Genomic DNA, 12,698 nt, shown 5'->3' on the forward strand with positions numbered 1-12,698 from the left:
CTCGTTTGTTAATTTTTAAAATCTTTTCATCTGATAATTTTTGGAAATCTTCTCGTTTGTTAATTTTTTAAAATCTTCTGGTTTGTTAATTTTTGAAAATCTTTTCATCTGATAATTTTTGCAAATCTTCTCGTTTGTTAATTTTTGCAAATCTTCTCGTTTGTTAATTTTTGCAAATCTTCTGGTTTGTTAATTTTTGCAAATCTTCTGGTTTGTTAATTTTTGAAAATCTTTTCATCTGATAATTTTTGGAAATCTTCTCGTTTGTTAATTTTTTAAAATCTTCTCGTTTGTTAATTTTTTAAAATCTTTTCATCTGATAATTTTTGCAAATCTTCTCGTTTGTTAATTTTTGCAAATCTTCTGGTTTGTTAATTTTTGCAAATCTTCTGGTTTGTTAATTTTTGCAAATCTTTTCATCTGATAATTTTTGGAAATCTTCTCGTTTGTTAATTTTTTAAAATCTTCTGGTTTGTTAATTTTTGCAAATCATCTTGTCTGATTACTTTTGCAAATCTTCTCGTCTGATTACTTTTGCAAATCTTCTCGTTTGTTAATTTTTGAAAATCTTTTCATCTGATAATTTTTGCAAATTTTCTCGTTTTTTAATATTTGCAAATCATCTTGTCTGATTACCTTTGCAAATCTTCTCGTTTGTTAATTTTTGAAAATCTTTTCATCTGATAATTTTTGCAAATCTTCTCGTTTGTTAATTTTTGCAAATCTTCTGGTTTGTTAATTTTTGCAAATCTTCTGGTTTGTTAATTTTTGCAAATCTTTTCATCTGATAATTTTTGCAAATCTTCTCGTTTGTTAATTTTTGCAAATCACATCTTCTGATAATTTTTGCAAATCACATCGTCTGATAATTTTTCCAAAATATTCCGCCTTATAATTTTTGCAAATCTTTTCGTCTGATAATTTTATTATCGTAATTTTCGAATGAGATAATGTTCAAGAACCCAACTAAGTAGGCAATCCACACAACATCCTGCACATTCTTAAATATTCGATTCCCCAACTCACAGACGTCAAGACGAATATCGTAAGCCATCTGGCGAAAACACCACTTCCATCTTAAAACAAAAGGCAGACAAAAAAAACTTACCTATAAAATAAATAGTCTTTTTTGCTCTGTAGTCATTAAAACATAAAACTTAATACAGAAAACGATCATTTCCTCGCAAAGAGACTTGAAACGGGGGGGGGGGGGAGAGAGAAAACGGACCCAAAAATTAGGCCGATAGTTTAGTACCTTTAAGGAAGGGGGGGAAGGAATCCTTTGTTATGACGTACGCGTGGAAGGGGTGGGGGTGGAATTAAGGGGTAGGAAGAATAAAAACGAGCAGAATAATGGTAGATGATATACTTTGGTCCGGGGGGGAGACACATGATCGTGGTAGGGCTGCCAGATTGTAATTTGATTGGTCAGTTTGTACGGAACGGGACATACAGTCACCTGATACTCTATGGTAATAATTGTAAGGGCATTTTTTCGCCTGTTTTAGCGTTTGGGGCGTAGTACCAGCTCGGGTTTTTTCTTCCCCGTGTAGCGGACAGAGGGTCTAGCGTTTAGGGTTCATCCATCACAAGGCTGCATTTCACAAATTGCTATCTGCAAAAAGGGGGGGTCAGAGGGGGATGAAGGGAAGGAGTTTTCCAAACCATCAAGATAAAGTTGCAAAGCCGCATGGGTGCGTAAGCGATGCTTAATCATCTAGCGCTCTCTGGTGGCGCTGTTTTTACACGGCCCACTATCTGCTATCTGGATATTATCAAGAAAGAAATTAAGCAAAGTTTATAGAAACACCGAAGGAGGATTGTTATTTTTTTTTTCAGGTACATTTTTACCAGAATTTGGTAAAAATAAATTTTATTTTGATGCGAATGTGTTGAGAGGAATTCACTCGTACACTATATAGGATGGATTGGAAAATTGAAATAAGATTACCTTCAAATGATTCGAACTTTAGATCATCAAATAACGAGACGATGTACACATTTGGCTCTTTTGTGTACGGGATTTTTGATTTTTTATAGTGGATTTGTCATACAAAGTCTATGGGATCGAAATTCTTGGATTTGTGGATTCCTTTCCAAATTTTGTACGGGATTTGGGCAAATGTCCGACCGAGCCTCCGTACACTCAATTTGGAGTGATGTTATATAGCTTGGAGTATAGGTATAGCACCGTGATGGCGATTTACGTCAACTTGTCTAGTCAAAACGGAACAAACGGATAAATCTTCAGAGCTGAAAGCTGATCAGTTTGAGAGTAAATATATTTAAAGCTACTGCCAACATTTGTGAACGCAAAGTGTACCTTATTTGTTGGTCTATTCAACATGGTGACGGAATATTCGTAGGGGTATACGTGATATATTGGTCGGCGATATGGTTTAATATTAATAGGGCCGACTCATATTCAATTGTGATATTTTGGTCGGCAAGATGGTTTAAGATAGGGCCAACTCATATTCAATTGTGATATTTGGTCGGCAAGATGGTTTAATATAGGGCCGACTCATATTCAATCGTGATATTTTGGTCAGCCAGATGTTTTAATATTAATAGGGCCGACGCATATTCAATTGTGAAATTTTGGTCGGCAAGATGGTTTAATATTAATAGGGCCGACTCATATTCAATCGTGATATATTGGTCGGCAAGATGGTTAAACATTAAAAGGGCTGACTCATATTCAATCGTGATATATTGGTCGGCCAGATGGTTTAATATTAATAAGGGCAACTCATATTCAATTGTGATATTTTGGTCGGCAAGATGGTTTAACATTAAAAGGGCCGACTCATATTCAATCGTGATATATTGGTCGGCCAGATGGTTTAACATTAAAAGGGCCGACTCATATTCAATCGTGATAAATTGGTCGGCAAGTTAGTTTAAAATTAAACGGGCCGACTCATATTCAATCATGATATTTTGGTCGGCAAGATGGTTTAATATTAATAGGGCCGCCTCATATTCAATCGTGATATATTGGTCGGCAAGATGGTTAAACATTAAAAGGGCCGACTCATATTCAATCGTGATATTTTGGTCGGCAAGATGGTTAAACATTAAAAGGGCTGACTCATATTCAATCGTGATATTTTGGTCGTCCAGATGGTTTATATTAATAGGGCCAACTCATATTGAATTGTGATATTTTGGTCGGCAAGATGGTTTAATATTAATAGGGCCGACTCTTATTCAATTGTTATATTTGAGGTTAACGGTAATAGTTAGTGTAGGGAGCTGTTGGCTCGATCGCGTGGCATGCAGGGCTGGCCACCACCCTCCTACGCATTGTAACCCGGCCACCTGAATTAAAGGCTTCAAAAAGTCGCTTGACGACTTAGGCCTAAGGTGGTGCCTTGGGTATTAGCCTAGCTGATTATTATTATTATTATTATTATAGTGGTAGGGCCGACTTCCCCTTTAGGAGCTCTTTCCAAAGGGTTTGGCTCCTTACCTACGTAGGTAGGGTGTCGGCTGGAGTTGCTATAGCATCCATTCTAAATCCCACTGCTGTGTGCGAAGTGGGGATTGGTCCACCCATTGCTGCACCTTCTGCTGGGTTGAGTAGCTTGCGTCAAAGGTGCGACCATCAGTAGTAGGGTTCTGCTACCCATGCTGGATTTGTCACCTGTCCGGGCTAGGGGGATGCTGGCGTAGGGCACTATGATGATAGGCCTCCGGTGGTATGGTCTTTGTTACTAGGTGCACCGGGCTATAAATTCTGACACACTGCTGTACATTCATGATGAGAGTGGCAAGCCATCTCTTTTAAGGTGCGCCATCTGTCCTGAAATAAGTAGGCCCGACTTTACATGGCGACTGGCTGCCGACTAGAAAACGTGCAGTCGGGCTGTTGTGACATTTCGACTAGTTGGCCTACTCCAACCCGACTAAGCCGGCCGACTCTGATCTAACTTAAAATTGTTAGTTGGCCGATTCATTTTTGACGACCAATTTTTGCGACTTTGGTAAAGAGTGGTACACCCAATGGAGAACAATGTTAGTCACAACAAAGCCTGAGGACAGCGCCGTGGTGGCGGATTTCAGTAACTTGTCTACTCAAACGAAACTACGCTATTAATCTTTTAAAGCTCAAAATTTTACTCAGGAGATATTTCAAACCACTACGCGCTGCAATTTGGAAACGCGGGTTTTACATCGAGTTTGCAGTCCCTTATTTTTTGGTCTATGATAGAAGTTTCAAAATTAATAATAAATTTATAAAAAGTACCAAAAAATACACAAGTTTACAATAAAAAGCGTTCAGTTTTCACTTGAATGAAGAGCAGATATATTTCAAACTTTAGCCATCAGAGGACGCGCGTTTAACATTGAGTGTGCCATCAATTATTTGTTGGTCGATGCTCAAACTGGCCAAATAGCTCAAAAATTAAAATTTAAAGATAAAATTTACAAATTTTAAGCTATAAGTTACGAATTTTAAGATAAAGGTTACGAATTTTAAGTTAAAAGTTCACGAATTTAAGTTAAAAGTTACGAATTTTGAGTTAAAAGTTTAAGAATTTGAAGTTAAAAGTTACGAATTTTGAGTTAAAAGTTACGAATTTGAAGTTAAAAGTTTAAGAATTTTTATTTAAAATTGTCGAATTTCAAGATAAAATTGACGATTTTCAAGTTTAAGTTTATGAATTTAAAGATAAAATTTACGAATTTAAGCTTAAAATATATTTATTTATTTTTTCGACGTTTCCATATCAAAATAGGGAACAAAAAATATCTCTTTAAAATTTCTAACTTTAGCCGATCCGATTTTGAAACGGCTTTTAATGAGGGTACCAACTGTCAGATGCAATCTGGCCAAAATGGCAGCTCCTTCAAGATCTGCTTACATAATCATAACAATCCATCGCTCGCTCGCGCCCGCGTTGCCATGGCAATCCAAGCGTGCAAATTTGACACGCTGCTTGTTCGGGGGGGGGGGGGGGCTCTCTCTCCGTCCATTGGTCCACCAACCATTTCCACCATTTACAAATTTTTATGATTTTTATTTCCCCTCAGTGAAATTTGACACAGTCACGGTCAATTTTAGGCCCTTTCCGATATCATCCAGTTACTCGCAAATTCGGAACTTCCCTACAAGTAACCTTCCTATAATGTACTTCACACGTATACGTTGATTGAAATTGCTCTAAACGCGTATAATTTGAGCGTACGCTAATTTTTTTTTAGTTCCGCTTTCCACGCGACTTAAATATGCATTACGTTAAGCCTATTATGTAAATCCCATTTTAGTTTTTATACGCGTGCTAGCTGCGATACTCAATAGTTCCCGGGGAAATAAGCATACTTTTGTTTGAAGATGTAGTAACTCTTTATATGAAATATAAATTAATCTTACGATGATTAATTAACTAATAGGATTTTATTATGTACATTAATTTAAACAGAGGCATACATTAATTCAAACAGAGGTATACATTAATTTAAACAAAGGCATACATTAATTTAAACAGAGGCATACATTAATTTAAACAAAGGCATACATTAATTTAAACAAAGGCATACATTAATTTAAACAGAGGCATACATTAATTTAAACAGAGGCATACATTAATTTAAACAGAAGCATACATTAATTTAAACAAAGGCATACATTAATTTAAACAGAGGCATACATTAATTTAAACAGAAGCATACATTAATTTAAACAAAGTCATACATTAATTTAAACAGGGGCATACATTAATTTACACAGGGGCATACATTAATTTACACAGGGGCATACATTAATTTAAACAGGGGCATACAATAACTTAAACAGGGGCATACATTAATTTAAACAGGGGCATACATTAATTTACACAGGGGCATACATTAATTTAAACAGAGGCATACATTAATTTAAACAGAGGCATACATTAATTTAAACAGAGGCATACATTAATTTAAACAGAGGCATACATTAATTTAAACAGAGGCATACATTAGTTTAAACAGAGGCATACATTAGTTTAAACAGAGGCATACATTAGAAAACACTAATAATGGCACTCCGACACATACCCGATCTAGAACGCTGTCATAACCGTCTCCACGCATGGCTCCGTACCCAATATAATCAACTGCTTAATAACAATTTTAACCAAAAATACGTTGACTACATAACAATTTGCCTTTTATTATACGGCCTTGTCTTTATAGAAGAAAACTTTTAAAAAAATGCAATCATTTAAGCTTTTTTCGTGTGTATGCCTAAAGAACTAAGAAACTCGGTCTTTGGCTAAGATTAAAGTGCAGTATCTTGTTTATAGCGGATACCCCTAATTATTAAATTAATTCAATTAATTAAAGTTGTTTTGCCAACCATAACCGTCGAAAACCACAGTCAGGGTACTATGAGATAGTATACCAAATGTGGTCGACCTAAGTTTGTCCTATAGCGGACAAACATACCGTTTCTACCGTGACGTTTTCTAGAGGGTGGTTTACCATGCTTTGAGCTGGATACTTTGGACTCCTTAGTAACGAAGATATTTTTTCGTTCAAAATGAAATGATAACGCGTTGACATGGACATGTAACTTAAGGTAAGTGTCTCCAACGTTTCCGAAATGAATGACGTGAATACTAATTGATGCGGAATTAAGTTGGTTTTTCTTTTGCAAATGGAAAATGTTTCTTCTGAATATATATTTAGCAGTTCATTTTACCATTATACCAAAAAGGAACCCGATGAATAGTATGGGCTATTTATCGCATTCTATACTTTCTTCAGATATATTCACATATAGTTTATGTGGGGTAGGTAATCTTCAGATATATTCACATATAGTTTAAGTGGGGTGGGTAATCTTCAGATATATTTACATAGAGTTTAAGTGGGATGGGTAATTTTCACATATATTCACATATAGTTTAAGTGGGGTGGGTAATCTTCATATATAGTTTAGGAGATAAAATTTGAATATATAATCTAGGTGGACTTTTTAGATGATCGGTTTGAATTTCAAGTGATTTTGCCATAATGTGGACATATTTTAAATATAATTCAGCCCAGGAAAACCAAATTCCAGCCACGCTCGCATGATATACTACTTAAGCTCCTCCCTTTTATGTAAGAAAGTAAAACTCTAGAAAACGGCTATAATTACTAATGGCAAAGTTCAATTTAATAAAAGTTAAATCTAGCGATTTCATATATTCAATTAGTAATTAGTAGCATAATAGTTATTTAGTTCATGACAGATTACGTTACTGTCTCAATAAGAATTGCGATGATCAGCCTGGCTTATGTTTTAAAAACAAGGAGAGTTACCGAGGTGTTTATTGCCGATTTTGTTCAAAGTCGGGCTTAATGTAGAAATTTAAGAGATATGAAATTTCCCAAAAGGAGACGTTGCACTACCCATTCGATTTGCCATGGCAACCGAAAATGTTTTTGACCACTTAAAACCAAAAATCTCCATTTAAAAAAGGGATTTTCTCAGTTTAACGATTTTTTTTATTTAAAAATCACGAAATTGTTAATTTAAACCACATTTAGGTAAATTTCATCAAGTTTAGGTAAGTTGGAAATTTTTGGGGTAAAATTGTAAGAATGTTTGGGTAAAATAAGGAAAAAATCTTTATTTTTGTTTTAAGTGGTCAAAAACATTTTCGGTTGCCATGGCAAATCGAATGGGTAGTGCAACGTCTCCTTTTGGGAAATTTCATATCTCATTAAGGTCTACATTACGCCCGACTTTCAACAAAATCGGCAATAAACACCTCGGGTACTCTCCTTGTAAGTGATATTTTAAAATCAAGTACCCGACAGATGTCGTTACTATTTTTCAAAATAAAGGACGACTCGTGCGTGCTCGGTAGCCTAAATACGTTCTTAATAGCGTATATACACCGTAGCTATTCGGGGAAGTATATCATTTTGCGCCCAGGCGTATGAAAATGAAGCTAAATTCCACGAGACTACACGCTAGACAGTGGTTTGTTTATTGGCGTCGTAGCGAAGAATAAAGTTGTCAAACAATGCTAATGACATCTAGCGGGCACACATGGCTACACTCGAGCCGACAACGCCGTTCTGAGACGAACCCTTCCATGAGGAGTAGGAGGAATATATTAAAAATATAAAGAAAAAAATCCATTTAAATTTTATTCTTTGATGTCATTTAAAATAAAAAATAAATTATATTTTCCGAATTTTTTTCTCAAGTTTGTCAGGTCGTAGTCGAAAAACGTTTTCCGACTTCCATTTGCATTAGAACGACGCGTTACCGGTGGCTATGCTGCGTTGAACACCGTCTCACAACTAGCTTTTATTATTGTTATTATAATCCCTCGCGACTCCTATCAAGCGTGACGTCACACGACGTCACTTCGTAACCACCTCCCCCCTTTACATACCCCGTTTAAAGTTGAGAAAATATTAATTTTTTTATCTTTATTTCCCCTTTGTTTACATTAAAGTTTATTATCCCTGTTTTACGCCGTCGACACAACAAAACAAGGGTTGAGGTTGGGGTCGATAGATGGCGCTGTGTTCTAGACTACGAAGTAATTATTAGACAGGACACGAACCAAGAATGTAAGGGGACTTACTGTTTAGGGTTTAAAAAGCACGCGTGAATACTGTGAATAGGAAAATCCCGGCTAATTTTAGTTCAATTTGGACAAACTTGGCGTCGATTTCCGGCGTAGTTTCGTAAAGAATTTTGACAAAATGGCGCCGTTGTTGTCGGTTAAATGATGAGGTTTAGTAAGTTTTAGACCTTTTATTTTGGAAATTGTTTCTTTAAAAGTTGAAGTAATGGTAATTAATCAGTTTGTTGAGTAAAAATAACCAGTACGCCGCGTATGGCTGAGGTGCGGCTGGTGTACCTTAGATTCTATAGGTCCATGGACAGGTTAAGCAATTCTACAAGCTTCCCCTTCACGTTTTGATTCCATGGAAAGGATACTCTATCCCATGAATTTTTAACTCTATCATTAGCCACGGTATATTCTGAGGGAACGTGGGGCAGAGCCTATTTTCGCGCCATCGAGTTATCTACTTTTTTAAGCCAATAAGAACGAATTCAGAAATGATATCATTCTAGCGCAAGATAGTTCACGAGAGCAGAATTACCGCTAAATGACTTCTCACGGACGGTTCGTGATATTTGGTTAAAAATACGGTTTAAATTTATAAATATTTCTAGCATAAAAATACAAAATGAAGGAATGTAATTTCGATCTTTTGAAAGCGAATCCATCGAGTGTTTATGAGGTTTTAAACAATTTAAACATACAAAATATCGCTGGAAATCTAAACCTCAGTGATACTTTGGAAGAAAACCTGAGTCAGTGTTTGCCATATTATTATTATTCAATAATAAATGGATCTGTTATTATTTTATTATAGTAATAACTATATTCTAATAATCATTTTAAATAAATGCTGAGTATTTTTTTAATAATTTTTTACGATAAATTACATTGATTTATACAATTAATCTAAGGCTTAGGTAATGGTAGAATTAATCTATAGTTTAAGCTCAATTATGTTTTTTAAAGTAAGTGTACCATAAGTAACATAATGTTTATAAGTATAACACTTTATGTTTGTTTTAATAATAATTTTCTGACCTAACACAGACACGCTATAAGTTGAATTCGCAACCGAATTGAGTAGTATATTATTTAGTATTATTATTATATAATATTATTTAGTTTATTTATCCTTGGGCATATTTAGACGCTAGAGGGCTCTGTACTGAGCTACACCTTGATTTCTCAAAAAATCAAAAAATAAGTTCTGTGATAAAATCAACGAGAACCTTCGAACTTACTTGTTTCAAGCGAGTATCATTAACAGTATTGTATCAAGATTGTTTGATATAAATCAATTGTATTTAAATCAGTGGCTTAAATAATGCTTTTTTTTAAAATCATTTGATTTAAATCAAGTAATGTTTTTAAAAATGTCATTTGATTTAAATCAAGTAATGTTTTTAAAAATGTCATTTGATTTAAACAAATTTATGTTTTTTAAAAAAATTATTGGATTTCAATCAAGTTATGTTTTTATAAAAAAATATTTGACTTAAATCAAGTTATGTTTTTATAAAAAAATATTTGACTTAAATCATTATACTTTAATACATTTATGAAATTGTACACAAGTAGGTAGTAAAAAAACTAAATTTAATTTAATTTTTATATATTATATAAATTTAATTAAAATAAATTTAAATTTTAGTTGAATAAATTTAAATTTTAGTTGAATAAATTTAAATTTTAGTTGAATAAATTTAAATTTTAGTTGAATAAATTTAAATTTTAGTTGAATAAATTTAAATTTTAGTTGAATAAATTTAAATTTTAGTTGAATAAATTTAAATTTTAGTTGAATAAATTTAAATTTTAGTTGAATAAATTTAAATTTTAGTTGAATAAATTTAAATTTTAGTTGAATAAATTTAAATTTTAGTTGAATAAATTTAAATTTTAGTTGAATAAATTTAAATTTTAGTTGAATAAATTTAAATTTTAGTTGAATAAATTTAAATTTTAGTTGAATAAATTTAAATTTTAGTTGAATAAATTTAAATTTTAGTTGAATAAATTTAAATTTTAGTTGAATAAATTTAAATTTTAGTTGAATAAATTTAAATTTTAGTTGAATAAATTTAAATTTTAGTTGAATAAATTTAAATTTTAGTTGAATAAATTTAAATTTTAGTTGAATAAATTTAAATTTTAGTTGAATAAATTTAAATTTTAGTTGAATAAATTTAAATTTTAGTTGAATAAATTAAAATTTTAGTTGAATAAATTAAAATTTTAGTTGAATAAATTAAACTAAATTAAAATAAATAAAAATCAAATAAAATTAAAATAAATTTAAATAAATTAAAATCAAATAAAATCAAAATAAATAAAAATCAAATAAAATTAAAATAAATTTAAATAAATTAACATCAAATAAAATCAAAATAAATAAAAATCAAATAAAATTAAAATAAATTTAAATAAATTAAAATCAAATAAAATCAAAATAAAACCAAATAAAATCAAATTAAAATAAATTAAATTAAATTAAAGAAAATTAAAATCGATTAAAATCAAATAAAATCAATTTAAATAACAAATAAATTAAAATAAAATAAAAGCAGTTGAATTAAAACCATTAATTGAAATCAAATAAAATCCGAGTTAAATTAAATAAATCGATTTTTCCAAAAACAAATTAACAAAACCATCTTCTGATAATACAGTCACCCCGACAAATTTAAAAAACGATCTTAACGAGAATTTGACTGCAAAATTAGCAGTACAATAGTTAATGAATTCTGGCTAACGAACCTTGATAAATCGCAATTATAAGATTTTCGCCTTAACTAATAGAGGGGCATTTTCCTCGGCTGTTCACCCTTACCAAAAGCGTCCCGTCACTTCAAAATTACTTCATTACAAAAGATTTTTTTTCTCGCATGCTGATACAATTTAGTCCCCATAAAAATATATTCAAATTCGTTTCTTTCGCGCCTGTTAGAAACCGTGAAGAAGAAAAAAAAGTAAAAGATGAAAATCTAGATGAATATCTGCACCGGGCAATTTCACGGCTCAGTTATAGAAATCGACCGTCTACACCTGACAGTAGACTCGAGGCGGCATAATCGGGTAGGGTTTGTATTAAAAGGAACGCGCGGTTTATTTCTTTACGGAGTTTCGGTGGTGGTTTGATGGAACTACGGGCCACGGGTGGTATTTCTTCAGAGTACCGCCTCTGACGTCACGCGCGGTGGGCGGAGTCGAAACCGCAACCGCGTTTTCTTTTCTTTTAAATCTTTATTGGCGGCTTAAGTTTCTTTGATCTTTAGTCGTGATTAAGACAACGATAATTTAGCGTCGGCTTTTAATTATAATCTAAACTTTGAAATATTACGACTTTATTGAGAGATTCCACGATCGTGTTGAGTTTTGAAAATACCTGGACGGATTTTTTTTGGCTATTTTTAAAGTGAAGGTCGGAAATTTATAGGTATCGTTTATATGTAATTGGACTTTATTTGAAAAGTCTAATTTCCACAGATTTTGTTTTGAAAGATTTTGTCGTATATTTGACCAAGAACGTATTTATACGTATTTTGATCGTATGCAGATTAGATCATATCGGTTACTTATAGTCGAGCGCTTATAGTGTATTATACAGATACAATGTGAGATCAGATTTATGTGTGAGGGTAGTATAAAAGATTAACCTAATGTATCGAACTGATTTTATTCAGATATCTGATAATTCTTAAATATAAAAATATCCTATTATTGCATTGTTAAAGAGTTCAATTTAACTAGCTGCAAAGGTGGAGCAAGATTTGTTAAATTGTTATTATTCTGGACAAGTATTTATATTTATTTCAACTTTGAAATAATTTGAACTAGAGTTGTTAATTTACCGGAAAAATAAAATGTGGAAAAATGTCCTGAAATTTTCCGCAAATCGGAAAAATAAAAAATTGAAACATAATATACTTTTTAAGGGTTTTTAAAGTTTATAACTTTTATCGATATAAAAGGTCGAATAATAGTAAACATACCACAAAACATTAATAGTGTTACATTGTTAATCAGTTTAAAGCTAGTCTAGAGGTTTAGTTTTACTTTTAGATTCGAAAAATGAATCGAAAATGCCGCTTTATTTAAACTTTCAAGCAATATAACAACATATTAGACTAA

The sequence above is a fragment of the Leiobunum rupestre genome, chromosome 1 (genome assembly GCF_980474605.1).
Source record: "Leiobunum rupestre chromosome 1, qqLeiRupe1.1.hap1, whole genome shotgun sequence".
Lineage (NCBI taxonomy): Eukaryota > Metazoa > Arthropoda > Arachnida > Opiliones > Sclerosomatidae > Leiobunum > Leiobunum rupestre.